Source organism: Artemia sp. Qi Xiang Cuo, chromosome 4, assembly GCF_049724085.1.
Source record: "Artemia sp. Qi Xiang Cuo chromosome 4, ASM4972408v1, whole genome shotgun sequence".
Lineage (NCBI taxonomy): Eukaryota > Metazoa > Arthropoda > Branchiopoda > Anostraca > Artemiidae > Artemia > Artemia sp. Qi Xiang Cuo.
Window position 1 is genome coordinate 46,994,012 of NC_142797.1, and position 27,159 is coordinate 47,021,170.

Genomic DNA, 27,159 nt, shown 5'->3' on the forward strand with positions numbered 1-27,159 from the left:
AAATACTAAAGTTAACTTCTCAAATAATAAACCCCGGGAACCAAACACCCACGAAAATCTAAAAAACTTAGGTCTGAAAACCCTAAACAGCTAATTAACTATTCTAATTCATGATTTCAAGCACGTAAAACCACAAAATACTAAAGTTAACTTCTCAAATAATAAACCCCAGGAGACAAACACACACGAAAACCTAAAAAACCTAGGTCTGAAAATCCCAAAACAGACAATTAAATATTCTAATTCATTATTTCAGGCAAGTCAAACCGCTAAATACTAAAGTTAACTTCTCAAATAATAAACCCCAGGAACCTAACAAAAACGAAAATCTAAAAAACTAGGTCTGAAAACCCAAACAGCTAATTAACTATTCTAATTCATGATTTCAGTCACGTCAAACCACGAAATACTATATTTAACTTCTCAAATAATAAACTCCAGGAAACAAACACCAACGAAACTATAAAAAAACTATGACTTAAAAACCTAAAAAGCTAATTAACTATTCTAATTCATGATTTCAGGCTCGTAAAACCACAAAATACTAAAGTTAACTTCTCAAATAATAAACCCCAGGAGTCAAACACACACGAAAACCTAAAAAGCCTAGATCTGAAAATCCCCGAACAGCAAATTAAATATTCTAATTCATGATTTCAGGCAAGTCAAACCACGAAATACTAAAGTTAACTTCTCAAATAATAACCCCCAGGAACCTAACACCCACGAAAATCTAAAAAACTAGGTCTGAAAACCCAAACAGCTAATTAACTATTCTAATTCATGATTTCAGGCATGTCAAATCACGAAATACTAAAGTTAACTTCTCAAATAATAAACCCCGGGAACCAAACACGCACGAAAATCTAAAAAACGTAGGTCTGAAAACCCAAACAGTTAATTAAATAGTCTAATTTATGATTTCAGCAACGTCAAATCACGAAATACTATAGTTAACTTATCAAATAATAAACTCCAGGAAACAAACACCCACGAAAATCTAAAAAAAATAGGTCTGAAAACCCTAAAAAGCTAATTAACTATTCTAATTCATGATTTCAGACACGTAAAACCACAAAATACTAAAGTTAACTTCTCAAATAATAAACCCCAGGAGTCAAAAATACACGAAAACCTAAAAAACCTAGGTCTGAAAATCCCCGAACAGCCAATTAAATATTATAATTCATGATTTCAGGCAAGTCAAATCACGAAATACTAAAGTTAACTTCTCAAATAATAAACCCTAGGAACCTAACACCCACGAAAATCTAAAAAACTAGGTCTGAAAACCCAAACAGCTAATTAACTATTCTAATTCATGATTTCAGGCACGTCAAACCACGAAATACTAAAGTTAACTTCTCAAATAATAAACCCAGGAACCAAACACCCACGAAAATCTAAAAAACCTAGGTCTAAAAACCCGAAACAGCTAATTAAATATTCTAATTCATGATTTCATGTACGTCAAACCAAAAAATAATAAAGTAAACTTCTCAAATAATAAACCGCAGGAGTTAAACTCACACGAAAACTTAAAAAACCTAGCTCTGAAAATACCCAAACATCCAATTAAATATTCTAATTCATGATTTTAGGCACGTCAAACCCCGAAATACTAAAGTTAACTTCTCAAATAATAAACCCCAGGAACCTAACACCCACGAAAATCTAAAAAACTATGTCTGAAAACCCAAACAGCTAATTAACTATTCTAATTCATGATTTCAGGCACGTCAAACCACGAAACACTAAAGTTAACTTCTCAAATAATAAACTCCAGGAAACAAATACCAACGAAAATCTAAAAAACCAAGGTCAGAAAACCCTAAACAGCTAATTAAATATTCTAATTCATGATTTCAGGCATGTCAAATACGAAATACTAAAGTTAACTTCTCAAATAATAAACCCCGGGAACCAAACACGCACTAAAATCTAAAAAACGTAGGTCTGAAAACCCAAACAGTTAATTAACTATTCTAATTCATGATTTCAGGAACGTCAAATCACGAAATACTATAGTTAACTTCTCAAATAATAAACTCCAGGAACCAAACACCTACGAAAATCTAAAAAACCTAGGTCTGAAAACCCCAAACAGCTAATTAACTATTCTAATTCATGATTTCAGGCACGTCAAATCACGAAATACTAAAGTTAACTTCTCAAATAATAAACCCCGGGAACCAAATACACACGAAAATCCAAAAGACCTAGGTCGGACAACCCTAAACAGCTAATTAACTATTCTAATTAATGATTTCAGTCAAGTAAAACCACAAAATACTGATGTTAACTTCTCAAATAATAAACCCCTGGATACAAACACACACGAAAACCTAAAAAACCTAGGTATGAAAATCCCCAAACAGCCAATTAAATATTCTAATTCATGATTTCAGGCAAGTCAAACCATGAAATACTAAAGTTAACTTCTCAAATAATAAACCCCAGGAGTTAACACCCACGAAAATCTAAAAAACTAGGTCTGAATACCCAAACAGATAATTAAATATTCTAATTCATGATTTCAGTCACGTAAAACCACAAAATACTAAAGTTAAATTCTTAAATAATAAACCCCAGGAGTCAAACATACACGAAAACCTAAAAAACCTAGGTCTGAAAATCCCCAAACAGCCAATTAAATATTCTAATTCATGATTTAAGGCACGTCAAACCACGAAATACTAAAGTTAACTTCTCAAATAATAACCCCCCGGAACATAACACCCACGAAAATCTAAAAAACTAGGTCTGAAAACCCATACAGCTAATTAACTATTCTAATTCATGATTTCAGGCAAGTCAAACCACGAAATACTAAAGTTAACTTCTCAAATAATAACCCCCAGGAACCTAACACCCACGAAAATCTAAAAAACTAGGTCTGAAAACCCAAACATCTAATTAACTATTCTAATTCATGATTTCAGGCACGCCAAATCACGAAATACTAAAGTTAACTTCTCAAATAATAAACCCCGGGAACCAAACACCCACGAAAATCTAAAAAAACGTAGATCTGAAAACGGGGATTAGTTGACCTCAAACCACTTTCGACTTTTAAAAAGGGCACTTAAATCTAGCGAATATCCACATGCTTGATTTAGTTCAAGTTCCACCTCAAATACCTCATTCTGTCAAATTTTCAACTTACAAATTTTCAAATTTACAGCTAATTAACTATTCTAATTCATGATTTCAGGCAAGTCAAACCACGAAATACTAAAGTTAACTTCTCAAATAATAACCCCCAGGAACCTAACACCCACGAAAATCTAAAAAACTAGGTCTGAAAACCCAAACAGCTAATTAAGTATTCTAATTCATGATTTCAGGCATATCAAATCACGAAATACTAAAGTTAACTTCTCAAATAATAAACCCCGGGAACCAAATACCCACGAAAATCCAAAAAACGTAGGTCTGAAAACCCTAAACAGTTAATTAGCTATTCTAATTCATGATTTCAGGCACGTCAAACCACGAAATACTATAGTTAACTTCTCAAATAATAAACTCCAGGAAACAAACACCCACGAAAATCTAAAAAACCTAGGTCTGAAAACCCTAAAAAGCTAATTAACTATTCTTATTCATGATTTCAGGCACGTAAAACCACAAAATACTAAAGTTAGCTTCTCAAATAATAAACCCCAGGAGTCAAACATAGACGAAAACCTAAAAAACCTAGGTCTGAAAATCCCCGAACAGCCAATTAAATATTATAATTCATGATTTCAGACAAGTCAAACCACGAAATACTAAAGTTAACTTCTCAAATAATAAACCCCAGGAACCTAACACCCACGAAAATCTAAAAAACTAGGTCTGAAAACCCAAACAGCTAATTAACTATTCTAATTCATGATTTCAGGCACGTCAAAACACTAAATACTAAAGTTAACTTCTCAAATAATAAACACCAGGAAACAAACACCCACGAAAATATAAAAAACCTAGGTCTGAAAACCCTAAACAGCCAATTAACTATTCTAATTCATGATTTCAGGCACGTAAAACCACAAGATACTAAAGTTAACTTCTCAAATAATAAACCCCAGGAGTCAAACTTACACGAAAACCTAAAAAACCTAGGTATGAAAATCCCCGAACAGCCAATTAAATATTATAATTCATGATTTCAGGCAAGTCAAACCACGAAATACTAAAGTTAACTTCTCAATTAATAAACCCCAGGAACCTAACACACACGAAAATCAATAAAACTAGGTCTGAAAACCCAAACAGCTAATTAACTATTCTAATTAATGATTTCTGGCACGTCAAATCACGAAATACTATAGTAAACTTATCAAATAATAAACTCCAGGACAAAAAAAGCCACGAAAAACTAAAAAACCTACTTCTGAAAACCCTAAACATCCAATTAAATATTCTCATTCATGATTTCAGGCACGTAAAACCACAAGATACTAAAGTTAACTTCTCAAATAATAAACCCCAGGAGTCAAACACACACGAAAACCTAAAAAACCTAGGTCTGAAAATCCCCAAACAGCCAATTAAATATTCTAATTCATGATTTCAGGCAATTCAAACCCCTAAATACTAAAGTTAACTTCTCAAATAATACACCTCATGAACCTAACACCCACGAAAATCTAAAAAACTATGTCTGAAAACCCAAACAGCTAATTAACTATTCTAATTAATGATTTCAGGCACGTCAAATCACGAAACACTAAAGTTAACTTCTCAAATAATAAACTCCAGGAAACAAATACCCACGAAAATCTAAAAAACCTAGGTCTGAAAACCCTAAACAGCTAATTAACTATTCTAATTCATGATTTCAGGCACGTAAAACCACAAAATACTAAAGTTAACTTCTCAAATAATAAACCCCAGGAGTCAAACACACACGAAAACCTAAAAAACCTAGGTCTGAAAATCCCAAAACAGCAAATTAAATATTCTAATTCATGATTTCAGGCAAGTCAAACCATGAAATACTAAAGTTAACTTCTCAAATAATAAACCCCAGGAGTCTAACACCCACGAAAATCTAAAAAACTAGGTCTTAAAACCCAAACAGCTAATTAACTATTCTAATTCATGATTTCAGGCACGTCAAATCACGAAATACTAAAGTTAACTTCTCAAATAATAAACCCCGGGAACAAAACACCCACGAAAATCTAAAAAACCTGGGTCTGGAAACCCTAAACAGCTAATTAACTATTCTAATTCATGATTTCAGGCAAGTAAAACCACAAAATACTAAAGTTAACTTCTCAAATAATAAACCCCAGGAGCCAAACACACAGGATAACCTAAAAAACCTAGGTCTGAAAATCACCAAACAGCCAATTAAATATTCTAATTCATGATTTCAGGCAAGTCTAAACACGAAATACTAAAATTAACTTCTCAAATAATAACCCCCAGGAACCTAACACCCACGAAAATCTAAAAAACTAGGTCTGAAAACCCATACAGCTAATTAACTATTCTAATTCATGATTTCAGGCAAGTCAAACCACGAAATACTAAAGTTAACTTCTCAAATAATAACCCCCAGGAATCTAACACCCACGAAAATCTAAAAAACTAGGTCTGAAAACCCAAACAGCTAATTAACTATTCTAATTCATGATTTCAGGCATGTTAAATCACGAAATACTAAAGTTAACTTCTCAAATAATAAACCCCGGGAACCAAACACTCGCGAAAATCTAAAAAAGTAGATCTGAAAACGGGGATTAGTTGACCTCAAACCACTTTCGACTTTTAAAAAGGGCACTTAAATATAGCGAATATCCACATGCTTGATTTAGTTCAAGTGCCAACTCAAATACCACATTCTGTCAAACTTTTAACTTTATATGCGTAGCTTACTGCCAGGAGCCAGCGGGGAACTCCTCGCTTTTAATTGCTCATCAACTTAACACTTTTTTCCATCTTCAAGTACATGCTCCAAAAATAGTTTATTCAGAGATTTCATGTTAAAAAATTATCCAATCACTAATTACCCCTTTTTTGCAAATGTCAATCAATGAATTCCGATTGTAAAAGCGTGTTTAATCATGTTGCATAAGTACATGCTCTGAAAAGGTGCCAAGGAACTTAGGTGTGAGAGGATACTCACTCTCTTTGAAAAGCTGTATAGCTCTGGAAAGACACCAAGGAACGTGCTGTACGCAAATAACATGGGAATTCCTATATACCGGAGCAAATTCCATAGATACACCCTACTTAGGCCTACTTATTAGCCATTAGCAGCTGGCTCAGGAGTCAGGCTTCCCTTCCCCTTTTCCGTTATTTCCTCAAGTTTTGTTCGTTTTTCATGGTTCTCGTTTTCTTTCCTTCATTTTAGGTGTCAGTTTCGTGATCAGCAGATAGGAAAACCCCAGAAAACACATTTCAAACCTATTTCTACCCCTGACTTCAATTGTCCGTTAGTAGGGTAAGAGGTACCATTTTGCTTGCGCCCCTAGGAATTACCATGCTATTCTATGTTCCTTCAATTGTTATTCTATGGGACCTCTACACGTGATTAAACACGTCATGAAACTACGTGCTATTTGCTTATGTCCTGTTAGTACCATTCCAAACGAGTGGGGATTCCCCGCCTGTTCCTAAACATTGCAAAAAAAGATAACAGTATGAACGGGGGATTCCCCGCACAAATTTGTTTCAACTCCAAGTTTTTCAACCAGACTGGTTATTAGGAAAGGTTTTTTAGGGAAAGCTGTCAATCACCCATGTGTTATCCACAGTTCCATTTTTTAAGTCTGTGTAAACAGTTTGACATGTTTGGTGAGATTACGTTCCTTGGCGTTTGATAGACATTTGCAAAAAAAAAGGGGTAATTAGTGATTGGATAATTTTTTAACGTGAAATCTCTTAATAAAATATTTTTGGAACATGTACTTGACGGTGGATAAAAGGGTTAAGGTGATTAGCAATTACGAGCAAGGATCCCCCCCCCCCACTGACTCCTGGCAGTAGGCTACGCATATCAAATTGCTGTACAGTGGGTTAGGTAACATGATTAAACACGCTTTTACAATCGGAATTCATTGATTGACATTTGCAAAAAAGGGGTAATTAGTGATTGGATAATTTTTTAACGTGAAGGGTCAATTTTGGAGGGAAAACCAAAAATACTCAGATTCGAAAATAAACGAGATCTGCCTCAAGGGCAAGGCTCAGAGGCCCTTCGTTTCCCCTTTTCTGCGGGTAGGGGAGGGGGGGGGTCAATTTTGGAGGGAAAACCAAACATACTCAGAATCGAAAATAAAGGGGATCTGCCTCAGGGGCAAGGCTCAGAGGACCTTCGTTCCCCCGATTATGAGGGCCGGGGCGGGAGGGAGTCAATTTTGGAGGGAAAACCAAAAATACTCAGAATCGAAATTAAATGGGATCTGCCTCAAGGGCAAGGCCCAGAGGCCCTTGGTTCCCCCATTTCTGCGGGCGGGGACGGCGGGGGGGAGGTCAATTTTGGAGGGAAAACCAAAAATACTCAGAATTGAAAATAAATGGGATCTGCCTCAAGGGGAAGGCTCAGAGGCCCTTCGTTCCCCCAATTCTGAGGGCAGGGGAGGGGGGGTCAATTTTGTAGGGAAAACAAAAATTACTCATAATCTAAAATAAATGGGATCTGCCTCAAGGGGAAGGCACAGAGGCCCTTTGTTCCCCCATTTCTGAGAGCAGGGGAGGGGGGGGGTCAAATTTGGATGGAAAAAAAAAAAAAACTCAGAATCGAAAATAAATGGGATCTGCCTCAAGGGGAGGCTCAGAGGCCCTTCGTTCTCCCATTTCTGAGGGCAGGGGAGGGGGGGTCAATTTTGGAGGGAAAACCAAAAATACTCAGAATCAAAAATAAATGGGGTCTACCTCAAGGGCAAGGCTCAGAGACCCCTCCTTCCTCCATTTCTGAGGGCAGGGAAGGGGGGGGTCAATTTTGGAGGGAAAGCCAAAAATACTCAGAATCGAAAATAAACGGGATCTGCCTCAAAGGCAAGGCTCAGAGGCCCCTCCTTCCCCCTCAGAAAAGTTTTAACAAGATAAGTCTGAAAACTATTTTTTTTGGGGGGGGGGGGATGGAGCGATGACAGATTGGATGTCTCAGACTAGTTATAGTGCTGTACCGTGGTACGAATTGCTTGTGAAAAACCCAAATTAATTATTTGAAAATAAATTTTTAACAAGAAATGTATGAAATGTATTTTTTTTGGGGGGAGGGGGCGATGACAGAGTGGATTTCTTAGACTAGTTATTGTGCTGTACTCTGGCATGAATTGCTTTCGAAAACCCGGATGAATTAGTTGAAAATAAAGTTTTAACAAGAAATGTCTGAAAAGTGTTTTTTGTGGGGGGGGGGGTGAGAGCGAGGACAGAGTGGATGTCTTAGACTAGTTATAGTGCTGTGGTACGAATTGCTTGTGAAAACCCGGATGAATTAGTTGAAAATAAAGTTTTAACAAGAAATGTCTGAAAAGTTTTTTTTTTGGGGGGTGGGGCGATGACAGAGTGGATGTCTTAGACTAGATATAGTGATCTACTCTGGCATGAATTGCTTTCTAAAACCCGGATGAATTAGTTGAAAATAAAGTTTTAACAAGAAATGTCTGAAAAATATTGTTTGGGGGGGTGGGGGCGAAGACAGAGTGGATGTCTTAGACTAGTTATAGTGATGTACTCTGGCATGAATTGCTTTTGAAAACCCGGATGAATTAGTTGAAAATAAAGTTTTAACAAGAAATTTCTGAAAAGTATTTTTTTTGGGGGGGGTGAGGGCGATGTCAGAGTGAATGTCTTAGACTAGGTATAGTGCTGTACTGTGGAAAGAATTGCTTATGAAAAACCCGAATTAATAAGTTTAAAAAAAGGTTTTAACACGAAATGTCGCAAACGTATTTTTTTGGGGGGAGGGGGCGATGACAGAGTGTATGTCTTAGAATAGTTATAGTGCTGTACTGTGGTAAGAACTGCTTGAGCAAAACCCAAATGAGTTATTTGAAAATCAAGTTTTTATAAGAAATGTCTGAAAAGTATTTTTTGGGGGGTGGGAGGCGATGACAGAGTGGATGTCTTAGACTAGTTATAGTGCTGTACTCTGGCATGAATTGCTTTCAAAAACCCGTATGAATTAGTTGAAATTTAGTTTTAACAAGAAACGTCTGAAAAGTATTTTTTTGGGGGGTGGGGGCAATGACAGAGGGGATGTCTTAGACTAGTTATAGTGCTGTACTCTGGCATGAATTGCGTGAGAAAAACCCGGATGAATTAGTTGAAAATAAAGTTTTAACAAGAAATGTCTGAAAATTATTTTTTGGGGGATGGAGCGATGACAGAGTGGATATCTTAGACTAGTTATAGTGCTGTACTCTGGCATGAATTGCTTTCGAAAACCCGGATGAATTAGTTGAAAATGAAGTTTTAATAAGAAATGTCTGAAAAGTATTTTTTTGGGGGGTGGGGGGCGAAGACAGAGTGGATGTCTTAGACTAGTTATAGTGCTGTACTCTGGCATGAATTGCTTTCGAAAACCCGGATGAATTAGTTGAAAATAAAGTTTTAACAAGAATTGTCTGAAGTTTTTTTTTTTTTTTTTTTTTTGGTAAACACAATTGGCTGAAAAACAAGCGGAATTCTTAAAATCACAACTCAAGTTAATTAAATAATTCCTTTGTTTTTTTTTGTTTTTTTTTTTGTTTTTTTTTGTTAAACACGAGTGGGTGAAATAAAATCGGAAATTTTAAAATAACAAAAAATAAAGGTCAGTAAAAAATTACTTTTTTGTTTTTTTTTGTTAAACACGAGCTATTGTAGAAAATAATTTCAAAGTACCAAGTCACATGATAGTTATGCTATTATAGAAAATACTTTTAAAGCACCAAGTCACATTATAGTTACGCTATTGTAGAAAATAATTTCAAAGTACCAAGTCACATGATAGTTACGCTATTATAGAAAATAATTTCAAAGTACCAAGTCACATTATAGTTACCCTATTGTAGAAAATAATTTCAAAGTGACAACTCACATTATATTTACGCTATTATAGAAAATAATTACAAATTACCATGTCACATGATAGATACGCTATTGTAGAAAATAATTTCAAAGTACCAAGTCACATGATAGTTATGCTTTTGTAGACAATCATTTCAAAGTACCATGTCAGATGATAGTTACGCTTTTTGTAGAAAATAATTTCAAAGTACCAACTCACATGATAGTTACGTTATTATAGAAAATAATTTCAAATTACCAAGTCACATTATAGTTACGCTATTGTAGAAAATAATTTCAAAGTACTAAGTCACATGATAGTGAAGCTATTGTAGAAAATATTTTCAAATTACCAAGTCACATTATGGTTATTCTATTGCACAAAATAATTTCAAATTTCGAAGTCACATTATAGTTACGCTATTTTTGAAAATAATTTCAAAGAAACAAGTCACATTATAGTTACGCTATTGTAGAAAATATTTTAATTGACCAAGTCACATGATAGTTACACTATTGTAGAAAATAATTTCAAAGTACCAAGTCACATGATAGTTACGCTATTATAGAAAATAATTTCAAAGTACCAAGTAACATTTTAGTTACGCTATTGTAGAAAATAATTTCAAACTACCATGTCACATGATAGTTACGATTTTGTAGAAAATAATTTCAAAGTATCATATCACATGATAGTTACGCTGTTATATAAAATAATTTCAAAGTACCAATTGAAATGATAGTTACGCTATTTTAGAAAATAATTTCAAAGTACAAAGTCACAGTATAGTTACGCTATTATAGAAAATAATTTCAAAATACCAAGTCACATGATAGTTACTATATGATATAAAATAATTTCAAAATACCAAGTCACATGATAGTTACGCTATTATAGAAAATAATTTCAAAGTACCAAATCACATGATAGTTACGCTATTGTAGAAAATAATTTCAAAGTACCAAGTGACATGATAGTAACACTTTTGTAGAAAATAATTTCAAAGTACCAAGTCACATGATATTACGCTATTATAGAAAATAATTTCAAAGTACCAAGTCACATGATAGTTACGCTATTATAGAAAATAATTTCAAAGTACCAACTCACATGATAGTTACGCTCTTTTAGAAAATAATTTCAAAGTACCAAGTCACATGATAGTTACGTTAATATAGAAAATAATTTCAAAGTACCAAGTCACATGATAGTTACGCTATTGTAGAAAATAATTTCAAAGTACCAAGTCACATGATAGTTACACTTTTGTAGAAAATAATTTCAAAGTACCAAGTCACATGATAGTTACGCTATTATAGAAAATAATTTCAAAGTACCAAGTCAAATGATAGATACGCTATTATAGAAAATAATTTCAAAGTACCACGTCACATGATGGTTACTCTATTATATAAAATTATTTCAAAGTCCCAAGTCACATGTTAGTTAAGCTATTGTATAAAATAATGTCAAAATACCAAGTCAAATGATAGTTACGCTATTGTAGAAAATAATTTCAAAGTACCATGTCACATGATAGTTACACTATTATAGAAAACAATATCAAAGTACCAAGTCATATGATAGTTACGCTTTTGTAGAAAATAATTTCGAAGTACCAAGTTACATGATAGTTACGCTATTATAGAAAATAATTTCAAAGTACCAAGTCACATCATAGTTACGCTATTATAGAAAATAATTTCAAATTACCAAGTCACATGATTGTTACGCTTTTGTAGAAAATAAATTCAAAGTACCAAGTCACATGATGGTTACGCTATTATAGAAAATAATTTCAAAATACCAAGTCACATGATAGTTACGCTATTGTTAAAAATAATTTCAAAGCACCAAGTCACATGATAGTTACGCTGTTGTAGAAAATAAATTCAAAGTACCAAGTCACATGATAGTTACGCTATTATAGAAAAGAATTTCAAAGTACCAAGTCACTTGATAGTTACGCTATTGTAGAAAATAATTTCAAAGTACCAAGTCACATGATAGTTACGCTATTATGAAAATCATTTCAAAGTACCAAGTAACATGATAGTTACGATTTTCTAGAAAATAATTTCAAATTACCGAAACACTTGACAGTTACTATATTTTAGAAAATAATTTAAAAGTACCGAGTCAAATTATAGTTAATCCAATTTATAAAATAATTGAAATTTACAATCTTACAAGAGAATTAAACTATTGTAGAAAATAATTACATAGTACTAACTCACATGATAGTTACACTATTTTAGAAAATAATTTCAAAGTACCAAGAAATTTAATTCAGGAAATTATTAAAAAAAAAAAAAATTAGACAGGTTACGTGCGCGCACGTAACCCCGTCTATATTTTTTTTTCATAATTTCCTGAATTACATTTTTTGGTACTTTGAAATTATTTTCTACAATAGTGTAACTATCATGTGACTTGGTACTATGAAATTATTTTCTACAACAGCGAAGAAATCATGTGACTTGGGATTTTTAAATTATTTTCAAAATGAGTGTAACTATCATGTGACTTGGTACTTTGAAATTATATTTTATAATAGCGTAACTATCATGTGACTTGGTACTTTGAAATTATTTTCTATAATAGCGTAACTATCATGTGACTTGGTACTTTGAAATTATTTTCTACGATAGTGTAACTGTCATGTGACTTGGTACTTTGAAATTATTTTCTACAATAGCGTAACTATCATATGACTTGGTACTTTGAAATTATTTTCTACAATAGCGTAACTATCATGTGACTTGGTACTTTGAAATTATTTTCTACGAAAGTGTAACTATCATGTGACTTGGTACTTTGAAATAATTTTCTATAATAGAGTAACTTTCATGTGACTTGGTACTTTGAAATTATTTTATACAAGGTCGTAACTATCATTTGAACTTGAACTTTGAATCTATTTTCTACAATAGCGTAACCATTATGTGAGAGGTTGCTTTGAAATTATTTTCTACAATAGCATAACTATCATGTGACTTGGTACTATGAAATTATTTTCTATAATAGCGTAACTATCATGTGACTTGGTACTTTGAAATTATTTTCTATAATAGCCTAACAATCATGTGAGTTGGTACTTTGAAATTATTTTCTACAAAAGCGTAACTATCATGTGACTTGGTACTTTGAAATTATTTTCTAAAAGAGCATAAATATCATGTGACTAGGTACTTTGAAAATATTTTCTAAAATATCGTAACTATAATGTGACTTGGTATATTGAAATTATTTTCTTTAAAAGCGTAACTATCATTTGAATTTGTACTTTGAAATTATTTTCTACAATAGCGTAACTATCAAGTGACTTGGTACTTTGCAATTCTTTTCTATAATAACATAACTATCATATAACTTGGTGCTTTGAATTTTTTTTCTACAATATCGGAACTATCATGTGAGTGGTTGATTTGAAATTATTTTCAACAATAGCGTAACTATCATGTGACTTGGTAATTTTAAATTATTTTCTATAATAACGTAACTATCATGTGATTTGTTACTTTGAATTTTTTTTCTAAAAAAGAGTACCTCTCATGTGACTTGGTACTTTTAAATTATTTTCTATAATAGCGTAACTATCATGTGACTTGGTACTTTGAAATTATTTTCTAAAAAAGTTTAACTATAATGTGAGTTGGTACTTTGAAATTATTTTCTACAATAGCGTAAGTATCATGTGACTCGGTACTTTGAAATTATTTTCTATAATAACGTAACTATCATGTGACTTGTTACTTTGAAATTATTTTCTACAAGAGCGTAACTATCATGTGACTTGGTACTTTGAAATTATTTTCTATAATAGCGTAACTATCATGTGACTTGGTACTTTGAAATTTTTTTCTATAATAGCGTAATATCATGTAACTTGGTACTTTGAAATTATTTTCTACAAAAGTGTAACTATCATGTGACTTGGTACTTTGAAATTATTTTCTACAATAGCATAACTATCATGTGATTTGGTACTTTGAAATTATTTTCTAAAGAAGCGTAACTATCATGTGACATGGTGTTTTGAAATTATTTTATAAAATAACGTAACTATCATATGACTTGGTATTTTGAAATGATTTTCTATAATAACGTAACTATCATGTGACTTGATACTTTGAAATTATTTTCTAAAATAGCGTAACTATCATGTGACTTGGTACTTTGAAATTATTTTCTACAAAAGCGTAACTATCATGTGACACGGTACTTTGAAATTATTTTCTACAAAAGCGTAACCATCATTTGACTTGGTACTTTGAAATTATTTTCTACAATAGCGTAACTATAATGTGACTTGGTACTTTGAAATTATTTTCTATAATAGCGAGACTATCATGTGACTTGGTACTTTGAAATTATTTTCTACAATAGCGTAACTATCATGTGACTTGGTACATTGAAATTATTTTCTACAAAAGCGTAACTATCATGTGACGTGGTACTTTGAAATTATTTTCTACAAAAGCGTAACTATAATGTGACTTGGTAGTTTGAAATTATTTTCTAAAATAGCGTAACTATAATGTGAATTGGTACTTTGAAATTATTTTCTACAATAGCGTAAATATAATTTGACTTGGTACTTTGAAATTATTTTATATAAAAGCGTAACTATAATGTGACTTTGTATTTTTAAATTATTTTCTACAATAGCGTAACTATAATGTGACTTGTTACTTTTAAATTATTTTCTAAAATATTTTAACTATCATGTGACTTGGTAATTTGAAATTATTTTCTACAAAATCGTAACTATCATGTCACTTGGTACTTTGAAATTATTTTCTACAATAGCGTAACTATAATGTGACTTGGTACTTTGAAATTATTTTCTATAATAGCGAGACTATCATGTGACTTGGTACTTTGAAATTATTTTCTACAATAGCGTAACTATCATGTGACTTGGTACATTGAAATTATTTTCTACAATAGCGTAACTATCATGTGACGTGGTACTTTGAAATTATTTTCTACAAAAGCGTAACTATCATGTGACTTGGTAGTTTGAAATTATTTTCTATAATAGCGTAACTATAATTTGACTTTGTACTTTGATATTATTTTCTACAAGATCTTAAGTATAATGTGACTTGATACTTTTAAATTATTTTCTACAATAGCGTAACTATCATGTGACTTGGTAGTTTGAAATTATTTTCTACAATAGCGTAACTATCATGTGACTTGGTACTTTGAAATTATTTTCTACAATAGCGTAACTATCATGTGACTTGGTACTTTGAAAATATTTTCTATAATAGCGTAACTATCATGTGATTTGGTACTTTGAAATGATTGTCTACAAAAGCTTAACTATAATGTGTCTTGGTACTTTGAAAGTATTTTCTACAATAGCGTAAATATAATGTGACTTTGTACTTTGAAATTATTTTATAAAGTAGCTTCACTATCATGTTAATTGGTACTTTGAAATTATTTTATACAATAGCGTAACTATCATGTGACTTGGTACTTTGAAATCATTTTCTATAATAGCGTAACTATCAAGTGACTTGGTACTTTGAAATTATTTTCTACAATAGCGTAACTATAATGTGACTTGGTACTTTGAAATTATTTTCTATAATAGCATAACTATCACGTGACTTGGTACTTTGAAATTATTTTCTACAATAGCTCGTGTTTAAGACAAAAAAACAACAAAGGAATTATTTACTGACCTTTAGTTGTTGTGATTTTAAAAGTTCCGCTTTTATTTCAGCCAATCGTGTTTAACAAAAAAAAACAAAAAAACAAAAAAAAAAAAAGGAATTATTTACTGAAATTGATTTGTGATTTTAAGACTTCCACTTTTTTTTCACCCAATTGTGTTTACCAAAAAAAAAAAAAAAAAAACCAGACATTTCTTGTTAAAACTTTATTTTTAACTAATTCATCCTGGTTTTCGAAAGTAATTCATACCAGAGTGCAGCATTATAACTAGTCTAAGACATCCACTCTATCATCGCCCCCACCCCCCGAAAAAATACTTTTCAGACATTTCTTGTTAAAAATTTATTTTCAACTAATTCATTTGGGTTTTTCACAAGCAATTCGTACCACAGTACAGCACTAACACTAGTCTAAGACATCCACTCTGTCCTCGCCCCACCCCCCCCAAAAAATACTTTTCAGCCATTTCTTGTTAAAACTTTATTTTCAACTAATTCATCCGGGTTTTTCTTAAGCAATTCGTACCACAGTACAGCACTATAACTAGTCTAAGACATCCACTCTGTCATCGCCCACACCCCCCCCCCAAAAAAATACTTTTCAGAAATTTCTTGTTAAAACTTTATTTTCAACTAATTCATCCGGGTTTTCGAAAGCAATTCATGCCAGAGTATAGCACTATAACTAGTCTAAGACATCCCCTCTGTCATCGCCCCCACCCCGTAAAAAAATACTTTTCAGACATTTCTTGTTAAAACTTTATTTTCAACTAATTCATCCGGGTTTTCGAAAACAATTCATGCCAGAGTAGAGCACTATATCTAGTCTAAGACATCCACTCTGTCATCGCCCCCACCCCCCAAAAAAAATACTTTTATGACATTTCTTGTTAAAACTGTATTTTCAACTAATTCATTTGGGTTTTTCACAAGCAATTCGTAACACAGTACAGCACTATCACTAGTCTGAGACATCCAATCTGTCATCACTCCCTCCCCCCCAAAAAAAAAATACTTTTCAAACATTTCTTGTTAAAACTTTTTCTGAGGGGGAAGGAGGGGCCTCTGAGCCTTGCCTTTGAGGCAGATCCCGTTTATTTTCGATTCTGAGTATTTTTGGTTTTCCCTCCAATATTGACCTCCCCCTTCCCCTGCCCTCAGAAATGGGGGAACGACGGGCCTCTGAGCCTTCCCCTTGAGGCAGATCCCATTTATTTTCGATTCTGAGTATTTTTGGTTTTCCCTCCAAAATTGACCCCCCCCTCCCCTGCCCTCAGAAATGGGGGAACGAAGGGCCTCCGAGCCTTCCCCTTGAGGCAGATCCCATTTATTTTCGATTCTGAGTATTTTTGGTTTTCCCTCCAAAATTGACCCTTCACGTTAAAAAATTTTCCAATCACTAAATACCCCTTTTTTGCAAATGTCAATCAATGAATTCCGATTGTAAAAGCGTGTTTAATCATGTTACCTAACCCACAGTACAGCAATTTGATATGCGTAGCCTACTGCCAGGAGCCAGTGGGGGGATCCTTGCTCGTAATTGCTAATCACGTTAAAGCTTTTATCCACCGTCAAGTACATGCTCCAAAAATATTTTATTAAGAGATTTCACGTTAAAAAATTATCCAATCACTAATTACCCCTTTTTTTTTGCAAATGTCTATCAAACGCCAAGGAACGTAATCTCACCAAACATGTCAAACTGTTTCCACAGACTTCAAAAATGGAACTGTGTATAATACAAGGGTAATTGACAGCTTTCCCTAAAAAACCTTTCCTAATAACCAGTCTGGTTGAAAAACTTGGAGTTGAAACAAATTTGTGCGGGGAATCCCTCGTTCATACTGTTATCTGTTTTGCAATGTTTAGGAACAGGCGGGGAATCCCCACTCGTTTGGAATGGTACCAACAGGACATAAGCAAATAGCACGTAGTTTCATGACATGTTTAATCACGTGTAGAGGTCCCATAGAATAACAATGGAAGGAACATAGAATAGCATGGTAATTCCTAGGGGCGCAAGCAAAATGGTACCTCTTACCCTGCTTCCGTTTTCTTCCCCTCTTTCCCCCTTTTCCCCCGTTATGGTGGGGTTCATGTTCTTTATTTCATTTTGGATGTCAGTTTCGGGATCAGCAGATAGAAAGACCCCAGAAAACATATTTCAAAGTGCTTTCTACCCCTACCCTGTATTTTTAAATTTTTTCCCCTCTTCCCCCTGTTCCCCCCGGTTTCCGTGGTACTTTTATTATATACTGAATTTTGGATGTCAGTGTCATGAGCAGCGTATGGGATAGCCCCAGAAAACTCACTTTGAACTATTTCCTGGGCATGTTCGGCATTTTCCCCAATTTCCCCCGCATTTCCCCCTTTTCTCCTGTTTTTCGGGTACTCGCCCCACTCGGATTTATGGGGACTTTTAGTTTGTTGTACATAATTTTTTCTGATCATTTTGGTACCATTTTCGTTTATATTGCAATTTTGTCCGGGTCAAACCCTAAAAGTCCTGGACTAAATATGAATTCTGGGAATCTGATTATTTCTCTCTATACAAGAGTGAATTTCAAGCTAAGATACAAATTCTAAAGCTAGTCTATAGACCTAATACTATCAAGATGGCTTTACTTCGAACTTGTGTACAAACTAATCATGACATGTCCTTTTAAGACACAAAACGAGACCCAGTCATTGAACTAAGCCATTGTGCAGAAGTGACACCAAATTAAACGTAAAAAATAAAGAAAATCCTAAAATGGATTGTTGATTTATCTTAAAAGGGATTGATCCTAAAAGGGATTGATAATATTTTGATTCAATAAAAAGTGCCCTTAATTGGTTTGCTTTTACTGTACCAAAAGTCCTATATTGTTTTGTGTTCTCAGTAAAGCGCTAGTTCTGTATAATCCTAAAAGCATAATTAGAACATAATTGGGAAACATAATTAGTTGGTTTATTTATACTAGTTATATTAATATATATTAAATAGGCTGTGAATTTATTATTCTTGTCCATTTTAAGTTTAAACTTCGCTCTTTGCTTACCTTGTAAAAGCTTTTTTTTTTTTTTTTAATTAATCTTTGTTTTTTTTTGATTAAAATCTAATGCAGAAACAGCGCTTCCAAGATCTTTTTTATTTTTTACGGAATAATATATTCTCGTTTTAATTTTTAATGTTAATCCTTAGTTTCAGTTGAAAACTTATTTTTAATATAATTTCTAATTATCATCGGTCTAGGGGAGATAAGATAGCTGTAAAATATACAGCTAACAATCTTGGCAGCTAAAAGAAAATTTATTTCGTAACACAGGACCTCCAATTCACGCTCTACAATACAATATATTTCTCTACCGGCGTATAGTTGTATTGATGAACGAACTGCTATTTTTACTTGCTTAACTTCGTCTGAAAAAGCCTTAATAAATACGGTGCCTTCTTAATAACTAACTGACGAGCAGAAACTAGAAGGCTACTGTAACAAAAAGAAAGCTGTTTAAGGGCTCATTTAAAAGCTTATATTTACACTTAATCGGTTTTTTATAAATTTGACTTGATAGCACAAATGAAACAAGTACCTTTTCCAATGAAATGACCAAAAAAAGGTGATTTCAAAACTCAGGCAAGAGCAAAAACTAAGGGGGCTATTACCACCGTTAGAACTAGCACACAGGCTTCATCACAGAGTGAATTTTGAAGGTTTAATTCAAAACTGTTGATCAATCAAGCTTAATTTTTGGTAGATGTTTAGTTGAAAAGTTTTTACTTTTATTCAATTTGCTTTCACAATAACCTTCTACTTTTAATGTGACTATTTTATCCATGAAATCTACTAAGAAGGTCTTAATAGGGAGCATATGTGAGGAGAACTTACAAGCCTCCAGTTAAGGGCTTTCGGCAAAAATTATTTCGATGGTACCTTTTTATGCTTGAAAACTCTTCCACTTAAGAAGTAGTACCAAAAGTGCCGTTTTTAGTGCTATGTGGCACTTTTGGATTGTAAAATTGATGAAAAGCATGTAGATATGAGTAATAGGTTTAAAATATGCCTTCCCGGGATATGCCTGAAAAATGAGTGCAATTAAATATCACTTTTTAAAGCTCTGCTAGCCCAATAGCCCCACACTGTAAAAAAAAATTGTTTGAGATTCAACAAAAATAGTCTAAATTGTTCAACAACAAAAAAACTTTGAGTTCAGCAGCTGCAGTTGTATATTAGAGACTATTTGGGGATTACATGGTCATTATTGAATTTCCAATTTGTTGAAAAACAAAAATGTTAAATTCCCATACCTGAATTAAATTTTCAGTTTGTTGACAATACCACATGTTGGATTTTAAGATCCTTATTGGATTCCATCTTGTTTGCTGGATTTCCCGTTCTTTTATTGGATTTCCATCACATACGTTGTTCAGTTTCCTAGGTCTACAGTCTAATATCTAGTTCTTAGGATTTACTTTCCCTTTCTTCTCTCTGAAGCATCAATAAATACAAAAAAATAATCTCATTTATTTTACAAAAACAGAAAATTACAACAAAAAATTTCTCCAAGATAATATGACACCTCTTAATGGCTGCATTGTTTCATGGTGGAAATCAGTAAATCAATGGCGTAGTAGCAGGCCGACAGAAGACACTTGAGTAAGAAATATCTTCCAATCAGGAAAACAGTGACACTAGGACCTGAAGTGAAGATGAAATCAAATCGAGGCACATATAAAAGAAAAACTTCCCTCCTTTTTTCTACCTCCAGAGGTGAACGGTTGCAATAATAATTCCACGAATCCTGTCTTTTCTGAATACCTTTGACTTATTCATCAGATCTCATCAAGTCTCTTGTTCGCCGCCTAATAAAATCTGTGTGTTATAAAATTGAAACCTTGCAAAACAGATCTTCTGCTTAAATGAATTACAAAAAAATTGTTTTCAGCTTTACAACTTTGCTCAATCCCTATTTATAAGGTTTTAAAGATATGAAAATACATTTCCTAAATTTTGAAAAAAAAATTGATATGGCTTAAAATTCTACTCAAATAACAGGAAATGCATGTTTGGAACTAAACCTTGAGAAAATGAAACTGATAACTGGAAATTAAGGTACAATTTTGTTTTGTCAAAATTTCAATAAGCATAGACCTGTCATGTAGACAAATTTAAGGACCCTCTAGAGGGAGAAAGAGTGGAGGTAGGTACTTCAAAATACCTTCCCGGGACATACTTTGATACTTGTATATTATCTGCAACAAATGCGTTAAATTATATAGGGAAGATGCGGGTTTCTTTCAAAAGGGGAATTAATTGTAAAGCATGGTTTGTTAATGGGTTTACAATATTTAAACTATTGTTTTATGGGGTTTAGGGGGAAAAAACATACCTAGGTTTGTTTAGGTATTTAATATATGCTATGCTTTACCCCCCCCCCCCTAATGTGCAAATATATAGCCGAAATTTGTTTCTAAACTATTATATTTTTATCCTATTTTGTTTTACTTTATTAGCATCAACCAAACTTCATTTTTCGCGTGTGTTCCAGATAGTACATAAGTACCCATACTTTAGCCTGTAGATCCATCCCTGAAAGTTTCATTTTCCTAACCTAACCCCTTTCTAAGATTGCCAAAATTAGCTAAAGTAGAATTGCTACTGTTCTATTAGCTGTAAGCCACGCAAGACAGATGATACAAGAAACTAGTCAATCAGGTTCTCTCAACAGAGAATTGGATTGCAAACAGTGGTTTCCAACTGCGTTTGTAATATTTAAACTTTAGTTTTTTGGGGTTTAGGGGGAAGAAAGGTACCTAGGTTAGGTTACGTATTTAATATAAGTAGGGAGGCCTCATGAGCTACTGAACGAAATGGCTGCTGCCATCTATAGTTGAGTCTAACGCTGACAGGTTATAATTTATTCATGGATTATTGATCGACTCTAACGGGTCAATGGCACCTCTTTCAAGGTCAATTTATTTGTTGTTTCTAAGTGTATTGACTCCGGGACGAAGTTTGCACATGCGCACTGAATTCCAACGGGGCAATGTATTAATCCACTACAGGGGAAGTAGTTTTCTGAGAAATTGATTTACATAATCTGACGGAGAATTATTGATTCTAACGGGACAGAATCACGTGTCTCTTTCTAAGTCAATCAGGGAAGCTACGTAAGGTTTCCCATTACATCACAATTTGCCCTTGAGAGTTTGTATATAAGCATTGAGGTTAAATTATGATATAGAATCAAGACATTATGGATAGAGCATTGAATATTGATGAGTTGGAAACTTTGCATACATCGATTTATAATGTGAGTTCTGTTAAGTAAATTTTCTAAGTTTATATCAAATAAAATCTTTTTAAATATTCCCCCTGCAGTCAATTCAAATTTCGGGGATACCCCCCCCCCCACAATACAAACTCCAATAATTGTTGTTTATAGTCGTTAGAAAGTGTAAAATACACTCTGTTTTACCATGTAAATCCCCCTCCCCGCTAACGACTTTAATTCTTTCATTGGAAATAATTATCTTTTTCGATAAATTCTTGCTTTTTTTATTCTACCTAAAGTGACAGCCAACTTCCGTCAACTCTTAATATACTGACCCCCTTATGACGCTAAACTGCTAAGATTTAAATAGTGATAATTATTAACACCCGTCAAGTGCATCCTGCTTGTTAATTCTCATGAATTACGATAGTAGCTTAGCCAAAGGTTTCGCTGAAAAAGATACTTTTTTGGTCAAATTAGCGACAGTAAATTCTTTGAATTGCAAAAGGAGGTTTTTTAAGAAAAGGATACATAGCTACCATGAGAAGGTTTATTGAAGCGCAGGTCATTTTAAATTATATAAACCTTTGTCCATAGAGGAAAAATGTGCAAATATATGCGTTACATCTCTAGGCATGTTTTTAATTTTTTTTTCTAAATGGTAAAAATAGGATTTCTATGCTTTTAGGGTTTATTTCCAACACGGAATGTATTTAATTTTTTCTCTAAATGGTAAAAATAGGAGCATTTCTGACTGTAGAAAATTTTTACTTTTAGCTTTACTGAAAAGGGGGGAGGGGGCTTCTTAGAATAGGATGAATATACCCGTGATCTATTAAATGACATTGAGAATAAGAAGGAGACCACTAATATCACCGAGGAAATTAAAGACATTGTGTTATAGATTTCAGAAATCAAGTTTCATATATTTATTATTTTCTTAGACTTAAGGGTCGAGGTTTGAGAATTTTAAGAGACTATTTTCCCTATTTTAATATATTTATTCAGATGACTACTGACTCAATATGGGTACAACCTGACAACCAAAATTCACTATTTGTTATCTACCAGAAACTTCACGGAAAATGGACGCCGTTACTCCTATTGGTAAAGGTTAGGTTAGATCCTTTTCAGACAGGACAATGCAAATGGGAAAAACATGAAATGGGTTATAAAAGAATAAAATAAAAAGCAATAACCATTGCAATTTAACTGAAAATGAGAGGAGAGGACTCCAGTGGAGAGAGAGTGTCTTTGAGGGACGGAGCGCAGTTTTTGGTCTACAGCTCAACATTAACTTTTTCCCGCTGGATCGTTTTCAGACTGAACAATGCAAATTGGGAAAAACATGAAATGGGTTATAAAAGAATAAAATAAAACACAATAACCATCGCAATTTAAGGGAAAATGAGAGGAAAGGACTTCAGGGGACGAGGGAGTGTCTTTGATGGACGGAAGGCAGTTTTTTGGTCAACAGCTCAACATTAACTTTTTTCCGCTGGATTGTTTTCAGACTGAACAATGCAAATGGGGAAAAACATGAAATGGGTTATAAAAGAATAAAATAAAAAGCAATAACCCTTGCAATTTAAGGGAAAATGAGAGGAGAGGGCTCCAGGGGAGGAAGGAGTGTCTTTGATGGACTGAGGGCAGTATTTTGGTCAATAGCTCAACATTAACTTTTCTTCCCCTGTTACATTTATAATTTATTTTTCGTTGCGCAAAGCTGTAATTTTCAAGTGTAGATTTAATATTATCCAGCCTCCTTAAGTGAAAATGAATCATTCTAAGAAAGTGAGCTGTATTTGTTAGAGTGTCAGAACATTATATATTTATTTAATTTAAGCTCTTTTTTCAGCTATAGTAATGGTTGGTGTGATTGACACAAAATCTATTGGTCTGAAATATTTCTAAGCTGACCTTATATTCGAGGCAGCTTTCTTACTGCTAGACAATCAAAGACGTGAAACTATCACGTATATACTGTAACGTAAGGTATAATTTGTATAAGTATGGGAAAAAAAGATGGAGTCCGACTTAAAATTTTGATAACTTAAAATGAGCTTCACATGAATGACATAAGAACACGAAATTAAAAAGGCTATAAAATAAAACATGTACAAGAGGAAATTCAGGAAATATGCAATTTTTTCGGTGTGCAAGCTGTATTTGTTAAGGGAAACGTGCCAACCGATAAACTTTTACTAGAAAAATGTGATTAAGACATAGCGTTATTCAATTTAGAAGACTTCAAATGTGAGAAATACCTGCATTCAGTACATGATCCGGAAGATGAAGTTAGATATTTCGCTCAATGGGTGCCTGAATAGATATCTGACATGGAAAAAACCATCAGATATCCAAAGACCTAAACTCATGCTCCTCCTCATATCAAATGGATTAAGCTATTTTTTTTTAATATCAATATGTATTTTTTCAAAATGTGTTTTAATATGTTTAAGCAATAAACATCTTAAGCCTCAGCCGTCTTTATTCTTTAGAATAGTTCATCGCCATGAAAATTATACTTTCAGATTCAGCATGTCAAGGAACACACTTTCAAGTTCAGCATGTTGCAGAACCCTAAATGGTCATCCCTAAAAAGGTAAGTTCACCCAAAAAGTTTAAAGAATTTTTCTGAAATCACATTTTCAGATTCAGCATACTAGGGAACACACTTTCAGGTTTGGCATGTAGGAGAACCCTAAATGGTCATCCCTAAAAAGGTAAGTTAAGCCTAAATGGTTAAAGAATTTCTTTGAAATCACACTTTCAGATTCAGCATATCAGGCAACACACTTTCAGGTTCGGCATGTAGGAGAACCTAAATGGTCATCCCTAAAAAGGTAAGTTAACCCTAAAAGGTTAAAGAATTTTTCTGAAAATACACTTTCAGATTCAGCATGTCAGAAAACACACTTTCAGGTTCAGCATGTAGGAGAATCCTAAATGGTCATCCCTAAAAAGGTAAGTTAACCCTAAATGGTTAAAGAATTTCTCTGAAATCACACTTTCAGATTCAGCATATCAGGGAACACAATTTCAGGTTCGGCATGTAGGAGAACCTAAATGGTCATCCCTAAAAAGGTAAGTTAACCCTAAATGGTTAAAGAAATTCTCTGAAATTACACTTTCAGATTCAGCATGTCAGGGAAAACACTTTCAGGTTCAGCATGTAGGAGAACCCTGAATGGTCATCCCTAAAAAGGTAAGTTACCTAAATGGTTAAAGAATTTTTCTGAAATCTCACTTTCAGATTCAGCATGTCAGGAAACACACTTTCAGGTTCGGCATGTAGGAGAACCCTAAATGGTCATCCCTAAAAAGGTAAGTTAGCCCTAAAGGGTTAAAAAATTTTTCTGAAATCACACTTTCAGATTCAGCAAGTCAGGGAACACACTTTCAGGTTCGGCATGTCGGAGAACCCTAAATGGTCATCCCTATAAAGGTAAGTTAACCCTAAAAGGTTAACGAATTTTTCGGAAATCACACTTTCAGATTCAGCAGGTCAGGGAACACACTTTCAGGTTCAGCATGTAGGAGAACCCTAAATGGTCATCCCTAAAAAGGTAAGTTAACCCTAAATAGTTAAAGAATTTCTCTGAAAATACACTTTCAGATCCAGCATGCCAGGAAACACACTTTCAGATTCAGCATGTAGGAGAACCCTAAATGGTCATCCCTAAAAAGGTAAGTTAACCCTAAATGGTTAACGAATTCCTATGAAATTACATTTTCATATTCAGCATGCCGGAGAAGTTATACACTACTTTTCAACTTCTTGTATATCCCAACACCAAATTTTCGCAATGAAAAAGAAATATGTTACAGATCAATTCTAATTTTTTCCTGAGAAAATTAAAAGGTTCCACTTCAGTTCCAATTTTTCTCAAAGAGATGAAAAATTTAAAGTTCTTTTCAAAATTTTTCGTAGAAAATAGAAAAAAGATATACTTTGATCGTGAATATTCGCCATGAAGATAAGGAGCTCCACTTTAATTCTGAGTTTTCTCGAAAAACTGGAAAACGGTCAAGTTCTCTTCTGAGTTTTCTTAAAGAAGAGAAAAAGTTAGCTCAATTCTGAATTACACCAATGAAAATGAAAAAAAGTTTCCACTTCTGCTCTTAATTTCTCAAAGACATAAGAAAAAATTTAAAGTTCTGTTCTAAATTTTTCCGTAGAAGATAGGAAAAGTTATACTATTATTGCGAATATTTTCCATGAAGGTAAAAAGTTTCACTTTAATTATAAATTTTCTTAAATTCAGTTCCGATTTTCTCAAAGAGATGAAAAATTTAAAGTTCTCTTCCAAATTTTTCCATAGAAGATAGAAAAAGTTATACTTTGATCGTGAATATTCACCATGAAGACAAGGAGCTCCACTTTAATTCTCAGTTTTCTCGAAGAAGTGCAAAATGTTCAAGTTCTCTTCTGAATTTTCTTAAAAAAAGAGAAAAAGTTAGCTCAATTCTGAATCATAACAATGAAAATGAAAAAAAGCTTCCACTTCAGCTCTTAATTTCTCAAAGACATAAAAAAAAATTTAAAGTTCTTTTCTAAATTTTTCCGTATAAGATAGGAAAAGTTATACTATTATTGCGAATATTTTCCATGAAGATAAAAAGTTTCACTTTAATTCTAAATTTTCTTAAATTTAGTTCCGATTTTTCTCAAACAGAAGAAAAATTTAAAGTTCTCTTCCAAATTTTTCCATAGAAGATAGTAAAAAGTTATACTTTGATCGTGAATATTCACCATGAAGACAAGGAGCTCCACTTTAATTCTGAGTTTTCAGGAAGAAGTGCAAATGTACAAGTTCTCTTCTGAATTTTCTTAAAGAAGAGAAAAAGTTAGCTCAATTCTGAAATTTACCAAAGAAAATGAAAAAGGCTTCCACTAAAGTTCTTAATTTCTCAAAGAGATAAAAAAAATTTAAAGCTCTGTTCTAAATTTTTCCATAGCAGATAGGAAAATTCATACTATGATTGTGAATATTTTCTATGAAGTTAAAATTTTCACTTTAATTCTGAATTTTCTTAAATTTACTTCCGATTTTTCTCAAAGAGATGAAAAATTTTAAGTCTTGTTCCAAATTTTTTCAAAGAAGACAGAAAAAAGTTATACTTTTATCGTGTATATTCACCATGAAGATAAGGAGCTCCACTTTAATTCTGAGTTTTCTCAAAGAAGTGAAGAGAAGTTCAAGTTCTCTTCTG